Source organism: Danio aesculapii, chromosome 24 (genome assembly GCF_903798145.1).
Source record: "Danio aesculapii chromosome 24, fDanAes4.1, whole genome shotgun sequence".
Taxonomy (NCBI): Eukaryota; Metazoa; Chordata; class Actinopteri; order Cypriniformes; family Danionidae; genus Danio; species Danio aesculapii.
Genome location: NC_079458.1, coordinates 26236048 through 26253941, shown reverse-complemented (window position 1 = coordinate 26253941; position 17894 = coordinate 26236048). Strand labels below are relative to the sequence as shown.

General features: G+C 34.9%; 1 protein-coding gene across 12 annotated transcripts in view; it reads right to left on the bottom strand.

Moving 5' to 3' along the window:
• si:ch211-285f17.1 (sickle tail protein homolog) overlaps positions 1-17894 on the bottom strand; it is a 301601-nt gene that overhangs the window by 111065 nt on the left and 172642 nt on the right. Inside the window, exon 1 of one of the 12 annotated variants that reach the window (XM_056450186.1) lies at positions 6509-6720. The exons of the other annotated variants lie outside the window; for them this stretch is intronic. The gene's annotated coding sequence lies outside the window, so the exon portion shown is untranslated. Of the gene's footprint in view, positions 1-6508; positions 6721-17894 lie in introns of those variants that run through there. 12 annotated transcript variants of the gene reach the window in all.

Here is a 17894-nt window from a genome sequence, read left to right as displayed (position 1 = left end):
ACAAAGAATTGTCTAAAGTGACATTTATGAAAAAAATATATTTTATTTACCAGCCAATAACCTTTTCATTACATATAAAAATGAAACGTCTGAACCTTATCAGAGGAGCCTGATAGAAAATGCTCATTTACAAGAAAAGAGGTCTGATGGATTTAGAGGTTTTGCATCTGAACTCTTCATATATTGAAACAGCATGCATATTTTGTCATACTGTCACTTTTGATCAGTTTATTTAGTCCTTTCTGAGTTTAAAACTTCTTACTGAAACTAAACTTAAACTTAACTGCAGTTACAGCTTTAACCAACTGGCTCCTCTCCCCGAAATGAAGCTCTGGTTTTTGGTCTGGTTCTGATCCATGAATGGAAGAGGTCAACCTCAAACTCAAGGAGGACGGTCACTTGTTTACCCCTCTTATTACAGGACACTCACATATAAAACACAGACACACACATTGACAGGAAGAAAGAGGAAATTATATCTTTCAGATGACAGGATAAGAGAAGGTACGGGTTAGCAAGAGTGAAACAACAAAGAGCAGAATACAAGAAAAGGCAACAAATAGTAACAGAATGAGTCACTATAGCGATCCGCTGAAAGATCACTTTTCAAACCTGTCTGACACTGAGATAAAACACTCCTGGGAAAACTTAACATCGCTCACATCTTCTCTGTTGAGCTATTTTAGACTTTTCCAAACACCTTGATAAAACCGAATCAAAATGTTGACTTATGTAAACTGAGATGCAATCTTTGTCAACACTACCTTTTGTGCTCTGTCAGATATTTCAGAGGTGACATTTACTGGAGTGTTTAATAAAGAACATGGCATTTTTCAGATTTTACTGATCTTCATTAAAATAAATTATTTAAGATATAATATTAACAGAAATGGGGTGGCTCGGTGGTTAGCACTCACATGGGTTTCCTACAGGTGCTCCGGTTTCTCCCACAGTCCAAAGACATGCAGTACAGGTGAATTGAATAAACTAAACTGTTCCTAGTGTATGAGTGTGTATGAATGAGTGTGTATGGGTGTTTCTCAGTACTGGGTTACAGCTGGAAGGGCATCCGCTGCGTAAAATAACATATGCTAGAATAGTTGGCGGTTCATTTCGCTGTGGCAACCTCTGAAATAGGGACTAAGCCAAAGGAAAATGAATGAATGAATTAACATAAATGTATATATAAATTGTTTTCAAGCACCAAATCAAGATATTTGAATAATTTCTGAAGGACCATTTGACACTGAAGACTTGGGAAAAGGTTGCTAAAATTCATGCGTTCATCAAAGGAATAAATTAACTTTTAATTTTGTTTACCTCTTATTTAAATTCCAACCCATTAAAAGTGTTTGCATTTTCAACAATTACGACATACTTTTGAAGCAGTGTGACATAGACAAAACTATACCACAAAATAAAACACTGTTGACCAAACAGCATTTGAGTAAATGCTAATCTATAATCATGCATCATGTTAAGCTTGTCAATCGACCAGTTATAATTTTATTTTAAGTTTATACTATAAATAAGGTTGTACGATATTAGAAATATCTAACATTGCGATATTTTTTGTTTTGATGCGATATATATTGTGATATGAATATAATTTATAGCAAACATAAAAGTTAAATAAACAGTGCAGGTTTTTCTGGGGAGTCTAACAGTATTCAAGTACAGTAATTGAACAATCAAACATAAAATAACACGGTCATCTTCGTATAAACAATTAAGAAATATCTAAATTTAATAATATATTTATCTTTTGGTAGTGGCACGGTGGCTGAGGGATTAGCACTGTCGCCTCACTGAAAGAAGGTTTATGACCACTTTTTAGTCACATCACACATTAAAGTGAATTTTATATAAAACGATGGTGTACACGACAGTCTCTGGACATCTCAAACACCAAAATATTAACATTTTTTTTTAAATAATCACAGTCTGGTCAACGAATATTAGGCATGGTTATATATATTGCGATCGTGAGTTTTGAAAGTATTACATCGCCTTATAAACGTTTATTATTACCATTTGTTGAGCCTTCCCACCTAACAAGCGGATAAACACTAAGTTTGGTCTGAATATGCTAAAGCAGTGCAAAATTATAGCCTTATGTGTTTCTGTCACTTGCCTTATACTGAGTTTGTTCTGATAAGTTTTGACTAATCAGCTTGAATTCTCAAAATGTTTATCGACATAGTCTGAAGTTGATCTCAGTCTGTTTTTTTGTGAGAACTGAAAATTCTAAATAGCAGCTAAATACATGTTGGATAATTATATCATAAGGTCATTGATTTTGTTTTTGCCAGAAGATTTATATGCAGTGTTGGGAAAAGTTACTTTGAAAAGTAATATATTACAATCTTAAGTGACTTTAAAAAAAATTATAACTAAATTAGGGATGTCTAGATCAGATCACGTGATCGGAAATCGGGCACAATCACGTGGTTTCAGACTCGATCAGAATCGGACGTTACCTCCCGATCAGGACTTGAATATATATATATATATATATATATATATATATATATATATATATATATATATATATATATATATATATATACTGATACAGCAGCTTGAAGCAGAAAGCGCGAGTATGTCTTCATTGCCATAGCAAAATGTATATGACATGTAAACTTGGGATTGCCTGCCGGGTATTTTAAGTTAAGGTGCTATTTGTTTTTAAACTAGATTTTTTTAATACTTACTGTTTTATTTTTGTATATTTACCTCACAGAAGTGCTCTGTTTGCTAAAAGAGTTGTTCAATGTTAAAATAAGGTGAATTAAATGGAAAAATAAGGAATATCCAGGATCTGTTTCTTTGCGCTTCTTTATTATTTTTTATGTATTGTCGCAGTATCGAACCGGGTTTCAGTATCGGTAGATACTCAAAATCAAATGACTCAGACTCAGACTTGAGGACAAAAAAAACCTGATCAGGACGTCCCTAAGCTGAATGTGTGACTTTTTAAGAAAACTAATGTGAAAAATATGTAAGGCCAGTTTTTTTGAAGATGTATATGCTTAAAATTGTAATGTGTTACTTTCAAAAGTAACTTCACCAAACATTCTTTGAATATAACATTGAATAACTGATTATCAAATGTTATGTGTAAAAGTTCCACCAAGAAAAAAGATGACACCCGCTTGTTCCTATACATTAATTTTTGAATAATGGAAGTACCCCATACCCATCATTACAGTGCAAAGCAAGCCGGCTCCTCTGTTCATCATGCTTAAATGAGCATCAAATCCCCATCAGAGCAGCTGCCATAGTATTTGCATGGCCCTGTGAAATTGGACCATTCATGGGAATGAAGCAGCCAAACATGCAAATCTGAAAGTGCACCCACGCTTTGAACTGACAGCGTCTCCAGTGTGAGCTCATGACCCCGGAATGACCCACAACTGAACATTTTAATATATCAATTCACTCATGTCTGCTTTTGGCAGACAACGGAAATGATGGAGAACTGGGAAGGAGCCAAGCGGTTGATCTGTGACCAGCCGGGGTTGCTGCACTAAGATAAACCGCAACAAAGAAGCTGGTCCCAGATCAGCATTATGATGCACAGAATTGCACCTTCAACAAGAATATGGTGCTGACAATATTATGCTTCCTTTGAACGTTTCTGACACCCAGCAACTGGGTAGTTATGTAAAATGACCATTAATAATTATCCAGTACAATTAGTGAGTGTCGGTTTGTGTTTCAAATGAGCATAAACAATGGCGTCTCACTCAATCATTAATTAATACAACATACTTCCTTGTAAAGAACTTAAATGAATGAATCTTACACTTCTAATTGACCTCAGGTCTGACAGCTAGCTCAGTTTCACCCAGAATGCATGGCCATATGTGAATAACACTCTTAAAGTAATTGCATTAGCTGCAAAGTTTTCCAAACAGGTCCAAACGGCTTTTTAATAGACTGTATCATGGTCCATTTCATTTGAAAGCACATGCTGACAGCTTCTTACCAGCATTACTGATGGACTATAGTAGGCCCATACATATACATGTTGTCGTCACCTAAACATTAGCGTATTATTGTGTCATTTAAACAACAAAAGCTCATTGTCTCTATGCTAACTTCTAAAACAGGTACCTTTAGATACAAATCACCGCAGTTTCCAGCTGAAATGAACAGCAGTGGCAGTAAAACCTAACAACTTTTATTCTGTTCCACACAAATTACATTTACTGGCACATGTTGTTGATTTTTAAAGGTTTAATGTGGCATCCTTTATCATATTTTATAGTTTCACAATTGTATCGCTGTTCTCTCAGTAAATGTAGATCTTTTCTACAATTTTAAAGCATCTTTTTTTTTTTCTTTTTCAAAGAGTTAAAGCAAGCTAATTAGTGTACAGTGTTGACAAAGTAAAATCTGTGAAATTTACACATTGTGCTCAAATGACTTTTAAATCATATGTAAAATATTGTCATTATGTTTAAACCAGACTCATTCCAGGATTATGGGTACATTTCAAGAATTTTCCATGATATACAACATGTACTGTATATTTTACAGTAAAGTGAATCCAATGTTAATGTAAAATAATGAATAACGCAACTAATTGTTGTTTAACTTATTGTCAAACACAATAGTTAACAATAGAACAGTTGACCTTTTACACCATCTGTGCCTTAGCTTAAGATGCACACCTCAAACCAGATACCACATGGCATGTCTAAAATTGTTCTGCATTTTCATCATATTACCAATTTCAAAAGTGAGAGATTCACAGAAATATCACAATAACAGAGTTGACAAATATTTGATCTATTATTGGTATAAATGGGAAAAATAATGACATGCCTCAGTGCCTTGGGGCAAGTCACATGCTTTTTTTCTGTAAGTGCTTTACAGATAGTTATGGCTTCTTATAAGCAATGTAACAGAGTTGATATAAACCATATTGAGGGATGCAAAACAAAAACAATGGTCCCAACGCATTGCCTGTTCTACATTTTTAAGTTCTATGGCTTCTGAGAATCCAAAAGAGACACATATTTATAAAAACAAAGTGTTGTGATAGATGTTTTAAGTTATGAATTGCCTCTTATTACAGATAAGAAATAGCTTGATAACAAGCAATAAATGTTCATGGGCCAATGACATGACCGCATTGAAATGGTCTATAGGGACAGACACGAAATGTATCTTTTATAACTGAACTCAGAAATACAAAAACACAGTGTTTTATGCAAATGTTTATTTACTGTAGGAAAGTTAAAAAAAAATAATAATAAAAATATACATGCATATACAGTTGAAGTCAGAATTATTAGCCCCCTTTGAATTTTTTTTTCTTTTTTTTAAAAATATTTCCCAAATGATGTTTAACAGAGCAAGAAAATTTTAGCAGTATGCCTGATAATATTTTTTTCTTCTGGTGAAAGTCTGTTTTAGTTCGACTAAAATAAAAGCAGTTTTTTAATTTTTTAAGGTTAAAATTATTAGCTGCTTTAAGCTATATTTTTTTCGATAGTCTACAGATCAAACCATCATTATACAATAACTTGCCTAATTACCGTAACCTGCGTAGTAGAAATGTTTAAAAAGAAATTGGGGAAATATATATATATATATATACATACATATACTTATATATGTATACATAAATACTTTCATAGGAGGAAGAGACAGTAATAAAATTAAGTTGATTTTTCAAGACCAGCTAAAGGGTATAGCATTAAAAAGAACTAGAACTCAAAACAAACTTCTTGCATAAATAACATCTGCAATGTAGGTTTATCATGACATGCTAGGACAACTTGCTGAAAATAATATCTACTTCAATAGTTAACACAGTTGTTTCTGAATGTATTATAAATTGAAACTCTCCTTATTAAAATTATTTAAACATGTATTTTGAAGCTTCATTCATATAAAGAGTTTCTTGTTTTTGTTGTCAAGCCCCGCCCCCATCCCGCACCTTGGCCCCAGCCGATTTAAAGTGTCCCTATAAACTACTACTACTGTAAACTTAACACGCCGACACATGCCAGCACCAACCCTATAGCCTCACTCCATGCATCAACTCACGCAAACCAAATAAGGAAAACTCAAACATAAAACCTCAATAAGTCTTTCGTCGTTTTTAATCAGAAACTGGAACGATGGAACAGTCAACAAGTTATAATAAAAATCCAAACTGCCGCTAAATTCCAAACCTCCCGCAGTCCGTTCCAAGCGCCCCCCGCGCACACCTGGTTAGGACTAGCAGACCCCTGCCATTGTTGTCTTTTTAATTCGCATCTTTCCAGCCGTGCCACAGTCCAGAATGAATCGCATATCGGGTTTCTTACTGCAACAGTAACATGCAGAAAAGCAAACATGCGCGCGCCTTCTCCAGTTACAGATCGCGCTGCGTCCAGAAGTTTGCGCGCAAGACTGAATCGAGACGATCGCGCGAGCTTTCTGCAGAATATGCTGAGCTTTTGAAGTCACACTGCAAGTTTTTTTTAAGTATAAGGAGTTGTTACAATACCTTATTTCACAGTGTACAGGCACGTCCAAAACAGTCGTCCTCAGTTCTGACTCTTTCTCAGTATTCCATGATATGGAGGAAGGCTGAAATGTATGCCATGTCCTTTTAGTCTGTATTCCCCGAGTTAGTGCGGTTCACCTTAACGGAAGACTGCGGGAGCGAGTGTGTGTGTGTTTGAGGGTGTTTAGAGTTTATCACGAGCCCCTCCTCTTCGCGCTTTCCCCAGCCGCTCTATGCGCACTCACCTACTTGTAAACCGAGCCAAGACAGCTCTTACATCACACATTACTATGGTGACTTCAAATCCCCGTAACTCTCCACCCAAAATACTTGACTGATCATCACATAAATAGAAATACGTCCGTGACTTCAAGGTTGCAACGTTAAACATATCTTTCAATGCAAGCATTTAGTAAACTTTGGCAAATTTAACTTGATGGAAGTTTTTCTAATTAAATTCGACATAAAGTTTTTTGTGTTAAACTACTAGAATTAATCTGGCTATAAATTATTTAATTATGAATTAATTTAATTAATTATATGAATTATGCCATGTTTACTTGTTCTATTTAGTCTTTGTACCTTATTTTATAAGCTGTTCTCAAAAAACTTTTTAATAATAAAATTCTGGTACAAGGTACCTACATATTTTACACTATACTTATGCAATGTATGTAATTAAATCTACATTTAAAATGATGCCGTTGACCCATCCCCTACACCTTAACCCACCCTTAAACTACTCATATCATCAAATCTGTCCTTAACATTACCTGTATCCCACTTCAATAGAGCACCAAGTGTTGTGCAATACAATATGAGCACATTAAGTACTTTATTTTTGATGTAAGTACCAATTAAGGCCACTTAAAACAAAGTGGGACTAATAATACTATATATAGTTGAAGTCAGAATTATTAGCCCCCCTGTTTATTTTTTTCCCCAACTTCTGTTTAACGGAGAGACTTTTTCAACACATTTCTAAACATAATAGTTTTAATAACTTATTTCTAATAGCTGATTTATTTTGTCTTTGCCATGATCACAGTAAAAAAATTTTATTTTTATTTTATAAATTTAAATAATTTTATTAGATATTTTCAAGACGCTTCTATACAGCTTAAAGTGACATTTAAAGGGTTAACTAGGTTAATTAGGTTAACTAGGCAGGTTAGGGTAATTAGGCAAGTTATTGTATAATGATGGTTTGTTCTGTACACTATCGAAAAAAATTAGCTTAAAGGGGCTAATAATTTTGACCTTAAAATGGTTTTTGAAAAACTAAAAAACTGCTTTTATTTTAGCCGAAATAAAACAGATAAGACTTTCTCCAGAAGAAAAAATATTATATATATATATATATATATATATATATATATATATATATATATATATATATATATATATATATATAATACATGTAAAACGTCAATGCTAACTTTAAGATTTATAGTCCCTTCAGTAGTGACATGATACTAATTTATAGATTTGTACTTAGCTGACATTATAGTAAAGTAACCCTTAAAAAACTGAAATACAGATGTTCAAATCTAATGCAACTCTCCAGTTTCCTCTGTGACTGAATTAGAATGAGATGGAGGACAGGTGACGGCTTAGCTATACTGTAAAACAATCGCTGTAAAATTTACAGTATTACTGTCAATTTTGGTTGTCAATAATACTGTAACATTTAGAAGCGCACTGTAAATTAACAATTACAAATGTGTTGAAGTTTTACAGCACAATTGTAATTGTTAATTTACAGCGTGCTTGTAAATATGACAGTATTATCAGCAATTTTTACAGTATTAATGGCAAAATTTACAAGTGCCACTGTAAATTAACAATTACAATTGTGCTGTATTTTGTATTGTATTTACAGCACAATTGTAATAATTAATTAACAGCGCACTTGTAAAGTCTACAGTATTATTGGCAGTTTTTACAGTATTACTGGCAAAATTTACAAACGCCCTGTAAATTAACAATCTCAACTGCTGTATTTTTGTAAATTTACAAGTGCACTGTAAATTTACAATCACAACTGTGTAGTAGTTTTACAGCACAATTGTAATTGTTAATTTACAGTGCACTTGTAATTTTTACAATGTCCCTGGCAACCAAAATTGCCAGTAATTCTGTACATTTTCCAGAATTGTTTTACAGTGTGAACTAAATGCTAAACTCCTTGTGTTGTTTTGTGATTCATCACATCCCAGCTGATAGGGTTCAATGGTCAGAAATGTGTCAGCAACAGAATGCCCATACAAAATAAAGACACATTAAAAACAGCTTGTATGACACACAGCCTATGCATCTTGCCTGGTTTATGTAGTACTGAACAGATTCAAAATGTATTACTGACCTCTAAAGCAATCTAAGACTATATTGTTTGTGCTATTATTTTATTATAACTGGTCTGTGTGAAGTATTGTAAACAAAAAGTTAATTATTAACCATTTAATTAAGAATACTGAGGAAAAAAAGGTTGGTCAGGTGTATGGTTGACTGAGCACTAAACCAATCAAAATTCCTCTCTCTCTTCCTGTTTTCCTGTGTGTGTAACTTGACTGCACTGTTACACATTCACACATATGCACACTCACATTCTAGAGCCAAGCACTCTCCTCCTCGAGGAGCTGTCAATCACCTCCATTGTTCAGTTGTGTAGGACTTTAAGAGCAGGTGAGAAGCCTTTTGTTTTCGATCAGTGTAAACACACGCAACACTCCCTCGCTCACCCACTGTTGGGAGGCGTTCGGCCCCCTGCCCCCATCTTTTCTCTTTAATACCCCCTGGGGCAATCCAAATAACATTCCACAGACCCACTGAGTGGATGAGTATGGGCAAAAGGAGAGGAAAGAGATTGAAAGAGTGCATTTTATGGGGAGCATGCTGTTCTAAAGCCATCTTCATATCACAAAACAATACTTCCACAAGTTTTGTGTATGTAAATTATAGCAGGTCGTGCTCTGAAGGATTTTTATGTTCAACCATAAACATATGCTTTAAAAGGATAAACAAAGCAGATTTAAAAACTCATTTTTATTTATTTATTTTTTTTTCAATTATTATTTTTCCTATTTCTAGTCTCTGCCAAATGCTCTAATAAGTAGAGTTTTCTTCATGGTGCTCTTCTTGACCCAACTGACCAAGTGCATTGTGATTGGCCAGAAACTTCCCAAAATGTCCAAATGTGTGTCCAAAATGTCAAACCCCACACCATAATAGAGGGTTTGTACTTATGTCAAGATTTGGTCAGTGAATAGGTGGTAAATGACACCTATGCGTGGTATTAATTATGATAATACATTTTCACTTATTTGACTAAAAAGGATAAGAAAAAAGATGAATGTTGTCTTAAAACATGAAGATTCTTTCCCTGGAAATCCTGATTGGTTTTACCCAACCACAAAAACCTTTTGTTCATTAGACAGTTATTCTCTCTCTCTCTCTCTCTCTCTCTCTCTCTCTCTCTCTCTCTCTCCCCCTATCTCTCTCTCTCTCTCTCTCTCTCTCTCTCTCTCTCTCTCTCTCTCTCTCTCTCTCTCTCTCTCTCTCTCTCTCCTGCACTGAAAAAAGTGTTGCATGCAAAACTGTTGCAAACAATTTATTTGTGTTGAATTTAAACAAAACAAATTAAATTGAGCAATGTTCAACTTAATTTGTTTGTTTAAATTCAGCCCAAATAAATTGTTTACAACCATTTAACGTAAAAAAATTGAGTAAATCCAAGGAATCATCTTTGAATATTTTTTTTTCAGTGTGCTTGATTTGTTATAATGTTTGACAGTCTATTTTACTCTATTTTTTCAGTTCAACTAATTAGTACAGTCTAAAACATGACAATAATTAATCATTTTGGCAACAATAATTAGTCAAATATGTGAGTTTCAGATGGTTCAGTGTGCTTGTTTACACTCTGAGCCACCAAAATGGCAGACTGTTGACACATCTTGAAAACACTCTATAGCAGGGGTAAGTGATCAATTTTTCCAAGGGGCCACATTAGATTATGGGGCAGTTTTAGAGGGCCAGATTAATACAGTTAATAAAAAAAAACATTCTGTGAAACTATTCAATAAACATTCATAAATTAATGAATGAACGAAAAAGTTTGAAAAAGTTAAAAAAAAAAAAAAAATATATATATATATATATATATACATACCTTGTGCATTCATGTGCCTTACTTCCAATTTGCGCACTGAACAGGCATGTTTTCATTTGAAATAACAAAACTGAGCGAGCAAAAGACGCAATATGTGAAAGTGCCCTTATGTTAACTCGCATTATCAGACCTGCGCATTGCAAGGTCCTGTTTGCGGTTGAATTAAAATTAAATAAATACTTCACGTAGGCCGATGTGGCCCACGGGCTGTAAAATGCTGCTCTATAGTGAGTTTCCGTTCAGCAGCAGTTTTACCTATAGACTAAAAAAAGAGGGAAAACATCTCTCCTCTTTCTTCTATCATAGAAACTTGAAGACAGAATTCGCATCTATCAGCTGGTCTGTCAGTAGACTGACACAGCATTCAAATGCTGACTGACTTGACAGGGTTCATGACCCTTTAAACATGATCAGACACTAACTAAAAGTAACTTCATGAGAAAATAATCCAACTGAGCATATCGCTGTGCAATTAAAGCTACATAACAAAATGGCAGCCAGCCTGTTTTGGCTTCACCTTTTAGGATGTGTGAGGCACACTTGGTTTTATTATATTAGTCCTGACTTGAATGTGATTATAGGAATGCAAATTATCAATATTTTCATAGTACTATGTATTTACATTACAACTTGCTTTGCCTTGACATACAACATCTCGATGACATTGCAACAACGCTACAATTCATAAAGCTTCTTTCTTTTTTGGATGGACGGATGGATGGATGAATAAATAGATGGATGGATGTATAAATTAATGAATAGATAGATGGATGGATGAATAGATGGATGGATGGATGTATGAATATATGGATGGATGGATGAATAAATGGATGGATGGATGGATGAATGGATGGTTGGATGGATGGATGGATGGATGGATGAATAGATGGATGAACAGATGGTTGGATGTATGGATAGATGGATGGATTTATGGATTTATAGATGAATAGATGGATGGATGGATGAATGGATGGTTGGGTGGATAGATGGTTGGATGGATAGATGTATAGATAGATAGATAGACAGACAGACAGACAGACAGACAGACAGACAGACAGACAGACAGACAGACAGACAGACAGATAGATAGATAGATAGATAGATAGATAGATAGATAGATAGATAGATAGATAGATAGATAGATAGATAGATGGATGGATGGATGGATGGATGGATGGATGGATGGATGGATGGATGGATGGATGGATGGATGGATGGATGGATGGATGGATGGATGGATGGATGGATGGATGGATAGATTGTTGAATATATGGATTGATTGATGGATGGATGGATGGATGGATAAATAGATGAATGGATGGATGGATGGATGGATGAATGGTTAGATGGATAGATAAATAGATGGATGAATGGATGGATGGATGGATGGATGACTGGATAAATAGATGGATGGATGAATGGATGGATGGATGTTTTTTAGGCAGAACTGAAGCAATGTTCTGTGTTGGACAGAATAAATCCTATTTCTGGGGATGACACATTATTACATTACACATTAACAGTAAAGGAAACATTACAAAGCACCATGTGTGTGGCCACTTTAGGATTTAGTGAGTCACTAAAATGGTCTTTGTCACTTTTCCTAAATGTTCTCACTTGAATGTGAAACCGAACAGAAAATGGAAATATTAGGGCATAAACTAACAGCAAAAATGTGTCAGTTTGATATATGACACTGACTTCAATTCTCACCCCAGGCAACAGGGACTGGGCACAAAACACTGAAAATGGATTCCATCAGCCAAAAGGGGAAACATATCAAACAAAACTCCACCTGTTCAGAGTGAGAGGTCAATCTGTTTATAACCTTATAATGTACTATGGAGACTCGAGAGTTTGGATTATTTTTTTTTTTTACAGTATCCATAAAAAATGATCAAATAATGCATGGAGTTAATATGATGAGTTGGCTGAGAGGTGATCCCTGTAGTCATTACTGAAGAATGTGCAGGGCATGGATGGCAATGTCTGAACGTCATATTCACACACTGAATGCAGTTTCATCTTTCTTGGATGTTATCATTAACTGCAGAAACTGCTCACATCACTTATTGTGATAAACACAAATTTATTATTCAAGAAAGCAGACATTTCCATCTTCATTTCTTCCCTGTATTTTTCTGGATGTTTACACATACCAGATGAGTCAGAACTCAAGATCTAGAACAAAGAAAACCTCTGCACAACCTTTAGCTGACCTTTAGAAGTCCAAAAAGATAATGAATACACACAAGACAGTGTTACAACACTGAGATAAGTTTAGTGGGACTTGCAATGTTTTTACAGTTTTAATCACTGCAACTAGAACTGCACGTCAACTAAAACATCATGTTTCTCTTGGAAAAATATTACTTAAGGAGCTGTTGACATGGAATTGAACCAGATTTTGGCAAAAAAAAACAAACAAACAAACATTACAAGCATACAAAAATGAGAGGAAATGAGAAGAAAGTGCTGAACTACTGAAATGTATAAAAAAAAATTGTGATGGCTGCTTAAAGATGCTTCTCATCTTGAGAATGAAGTCACATGCATTGCTCAGGTGTGAGTTTTTCACAGACTTCAACAGAGTGTAAAAATCTTGATGGTTCCGTGGGTCTCGTCTATCAAATCTGATCTTTATTTTGTAGTCTCTATTGGATTCATGTCAGGTGATTGGGTGGGCCATTCTACAGCTTGAATTTCTTTCTCTGAAACCATTTAAGAGTTTCCTTGGCTGTATTTTGGATCATTGTCTTGCTGAAATGTCCACTCTGGTTTAATCTTCATCATCCTGTTAATGTAGATGTTGAACTGCAGCAGGTTATATTAATTCAATGACGAAGGGCAGAGGGTTGCTGAAAAACCACTGAGTTATTTCAGCAGCTGTCTGGGCTTTTCATGACTTTCTACACCTCCCTTTCTTCATGTGTTCAATAATTTTTCCCCTGTGTCATTTCATTTTATTACCCATAACTAGGCCCACACGGAATCTGCGCACGCAGAATTCTGCAGAGTTCTGCAGATTTTTAGTCCATCATTGATTCTGTTTATTTACTTATGTAAATGTGTGTAAGTTATTATTTATTTAGTTTTTAAATTATTTTCAGTAATATTATTGACTAATATAAAATATTTACATGATTTGTTAACAATATAGTTTGTAAAGTAATATTTAGTAATATATAGTAGATATATTATATAAGAGACTTGCTTTGTTTACCAAATAAAGTGGATCTAATTGGATTTGCATTGTAAACATTAAATACATGTTAAAAAGGTATTGCTTTTTATTTCATATTTTAAGGTTTTAGTTATGATACTCCCAAAATCATTCCGCATAAATCCACAGATTTTTACCAAAATTCTGCACAGAAATAGCTAAAAAAATATCTGCAGATTCTGTCTGGCCCTACCCATACCTTCATTTGTAAACGAATTAGTTTATTCTCTTTGCATATATGGATTTCTTTGGTTGAGAAAAATGATGACATGTTTAATACTTATTTCCCACACTGTGTATATTTATTTTCTACAATGTGAATGTAATTTCACCAGATTTCCTGAATAGCTCTATTTGGAGAGAATTTATAATTTTAGATAGATTGTGATGATTTTGTAGGGAAGTGCAACTGAATAAAATGTAATAAACATATTTTAAGCATAGATAAATGTTATAATGCAAAGACACAAGTGAAATAAAAAGCACTTTAAGGTTTAATATAGTCTAATATAGTCTAAAATAGTATTCAGATGCTGAAACTGTAAATAGATGTCAAATGTAAAATAAAACTGTATAGTCTTCAACATATAAATACTTAAATACACTTAATCTATGTTAAATCTACAAATATCTTAATTTCTTGTGCCCAAATGGTACAAATGTATAAGATAAAAATATATAAATGCTGACACTGGCACAGACCTTAAAAACAAACGCAAACGACCCTTTCACAGGAATTGTGAATATAATAATCCCAAATCAACTATAATCCCAAGTCAATGTTGCAGATCCTGCAAATCCTAACTTCAACTATTTAATGATAGATATGTAAGCAACTTTAATGTTACTTCCTGCTCCTACCTGACTTTGAGTAATAAACCCAATGCAGTAAAACCTAGGGGAATGAATGATCATATTTTTACTTTCTTTTCCTGGTATTGCAACATGGGTTATTTGTATAACGATGACATGATACTACACTTACTATTCATCGGTTTTAGTCATGTGGTTTTAGTCATAAAATTTATGAACATCGGTTTCCATTACATGTTAGTGCAAAACTGTTGCTTGTGGATTTAAAAGTAGATATATTAGTGTAAATATAGAAACTGTTATGTAAGGACAGCATTTCAATTCAACAAAGGTAACATGACTAAAATATGTTTTCCCCCTCACACTATAATGCATTAAAAAAAGACATTTGTGTGTATCACAGCCACTGCACTAGCTATTATTTTTAATAAAAAAAGGCTCACATCGCTCTTTGGAATACTTAATTCTGATTGGTCAATCATGACACTTCAATATGTATTCTCAAATAAAAGTGCATTCAAGCCATGTCAGATAAATCATATTTACGAGTTGAACTGCACATGAATGCCACCACAAATTCATTATAATGAGTGTGGAAAGAGAAGGGTACCTATTTTACTTCTTTTTCAAAATTTAAGTCTTAAAGTATTTTGTGTCTCCATAATGTGTCTGTAAAGTTTCAGCTCAAAACACCCACCAGATTATTTATTATACCTTTCAGAATATTGCATATTCTGCTCTGAACACAACGTAGTTGTTTTTGTTGCCTGTGCCTTTAATGCTAGTTCTCCCTGCCCACCGTTCCCATGTACCTGTCAGAGTGAGCCTCAATCTCCGCCTCGGCTGCGTCAGATAAACAGCACAGTGACAGACATGAAGGAAGCAGATCTCACGTAACATCTGGAGAAATACTACAGTAAGAACTTTCCCAATGATTATTTGATGTATTTGTTGCAATGAGGATTCACACACAATGTCGCTACAAAGTTCACGCATGCACACACACACGCACGCACGCACACAGTGCGCACATTTAACTTTGCACTGTTTTTGCACTGCAATTGTGACAGGATGCACGTTATTATCCTCTGCTGTATGGATATCCATTACGTTAATGTACAAAATAAACCTGATTTAACATCCATAAACTGGGATTGAAGCATCTTCTTTTATAATTGTACTGACATGCAGCTGTGGTGAAAAAGACGGTAAAATCGCTGTAATTCATTACAAACATGAACTGTTTTAAAAATATTATGATGATGATTGATGATCACACACTCTCAGAAATACAGGTACATGATCTGTCACTGGGATAGTACCTTTCGCGTACCTGCATTTCTGAGAGTACAGAGAGCTGAACAGATCTTTTAATCCCAATTATACGCATTACAACAGAGACATGTTAATACGCAGCTGTCAATCAAATTGGTGGGCGGGGAAACCTACACTCCCACATCATGTTGCAGTGGGCCTAAAAATGGGAGGGATTTGGATTCTATTTTAATGTCAGGAAATAAAAAAGAGACTTATTTTGTTTATATCACTCCAATATGACTGTGGGCACACTATACCTACACACAGTTCTGTCCAAGCAGCTTTAAAAATAGGATTTTCATCATAGGTGCCCTTTAAGCCCCATTAGGGGCCTGAATCATGGCGGAATCATTCATCTATATTAAAGAATTATTCATACCTTGACATGTCTTGTCAACTCCTGAGGGTTGTGAGAGTTAAAGGGCACCTATGGTGAAAAATCTACTTTTCAAGCTGTTTGGACAGATGTGTATAGGTATAGTGTATATACAGATGTTACTACTTCAATGTGTTCCTTATGGCGCCATTCATACCGCGGCGACAGCGGTACTTGGTGCGCCAGCAGCTTTTGACCGCTGGGTGGCAGTTTAACCACAGATATTCAGCTTTGCCTTTCCACAACACTAAACAGACTTTTCTGTGCGTACCTTATGTGATCAGATGTGTTCAATTAAAATATAATTTTTATTTAGTTTTCTTAGTAATAAACATGATCTTACCAGGGCTTAATGTATTCCGGCACCATGCCGGATCTCCGGCGTGCGGCCGTGAGAGAGAAAAAAATAGAGCTTTCACATGCGGTTTAGTTGGGGATGCTCAAAATAACCGATTAAGCAATAACCGAAAGGGCACGTTTGTAACCGATGAATGGTATCAGTTAAACGATTAAAATATGCTTTATACATTTTTAAAGTTTGGCTGCAGACGGGGCATCTGTTAAATTGTTTACTGACTGCAGCCAGTGTTTTACGCTCTGCTTATGCTCGCTCAGCGCCGATCTGGAAACATTTTGGATTCGTGGCGAACGAGAAAGGCGAATCAATAATTAGGATGAAGCTATTTGTTGGGCTTGTTTAGAAAAATAAGTGTTAAATGGACAAACACGTCGAACCTCCAGAGCTGCGGTCATGTCACCCAGCCCATGGAATGCGGAGCCAGCTCCGGTGTCATCTACTGAACGCAAATGCCCAGCTAGTCCAGCCAGGTATGGCAGAGAGGCCTTTTCAAAAATGGCCAAATACAAATGAGAAACTGATAAATAGTAGACGTTGATGAGAAATGGAGCAGCATATTTGGTAGTTGAGAACGCGCCGCTCCGCGATGTAGAGCTGGTTTCCGAGAAATGCAGGCGGCGGAGCAAGATACCCTCTTTGCCACAGTTTCTGCATGCGCTACAGGCACACGTCTCAGTGCTGCTGGAAACATTGTAATCTCAAATAAGTCTCCGCTTAAACCGAACAAAGTCAACATGTTAGTTTTTCTGGCAAAGAATTTAAAATATGAATAGAAAACAAAAGGCGGAGAGACGCAGTTTTTTTTTCAACATCTGACTTATGTTGTTACAAGCCTAGGCTAATATTTTTGTTCTTCGTTACTATTTATATTATTATTGATTAGTATTTGTGAAGTTTCTAAAATGTAACGTTTACTGTTTCAAGCAGTTAAAGTTATTTCTATTTAACTAGCCTTCATTATTATAGGCTGTATTGTGTTGTTTTATCAACGAAAGTTAAACAACAAACATGTTCGTTTGTACGGATATTTAGCATAATACTTTTGTCTTTTTTGATTTCTTAATTTTTACATGAAATGTAAATTAACTTAGGTAGGCTACTTGGGTACAGGGGCGTAATTTGTTGGTA